We start from the raw sequence: 400 nt of genomic DNA, 5'->3' as shown, positions 1-400 counted from the left end.
GGAAAAAAAAAAGTTCCGTCGGTCATTTGCATAATTAATCTCCTTTATGCAGAAGCACCGGAATAAAGTTTTAATGAGTTCCAGTAATGCAATGCAACAACAACACAGAGATCCAATATTGTGAGAAATACTTATAACACGACTTGGAAACTGTGAATTTCTCCCTTTCTATTATTCCGAATAAAAGCACGGCCGGTGGCTCCCAAGCATCACAAGCGCCGTCACCTCCGCATGCACAGGACGGCAGCAGACAGTTCTTAAGTTCTTAGCCAAGGAAGTGTAGCCGTTGTCTGCGAGGAGTTCCAGGATGTGTAAAGTATTTCGCGCAGTCGTCTCTCTTCTTGGTAAGGAGCCTTCGAAGGGGGTGGAAAAAAAAAGAAAAAAAGATAATGTCTGCCAG

This window comes from Penaeus monodon, chromosome 30 (assembly GCF_015228065.2).
Source record: "Penaeus monodon isolate SGIC_2016 chromosome 30, NSTDA_Pmon_1, whole genome shotgun sequence".
NCBI lineage: Eukaryota > Metazoa > Arthropoda > Malacostraca > Decapoda > Penaeidae > Penaeus > Penaeus monodon.
The sequence above is the reverse complement of the archived record's forward strand: the minus strand, read 5'-3'. Positions refer to the sequence as shown.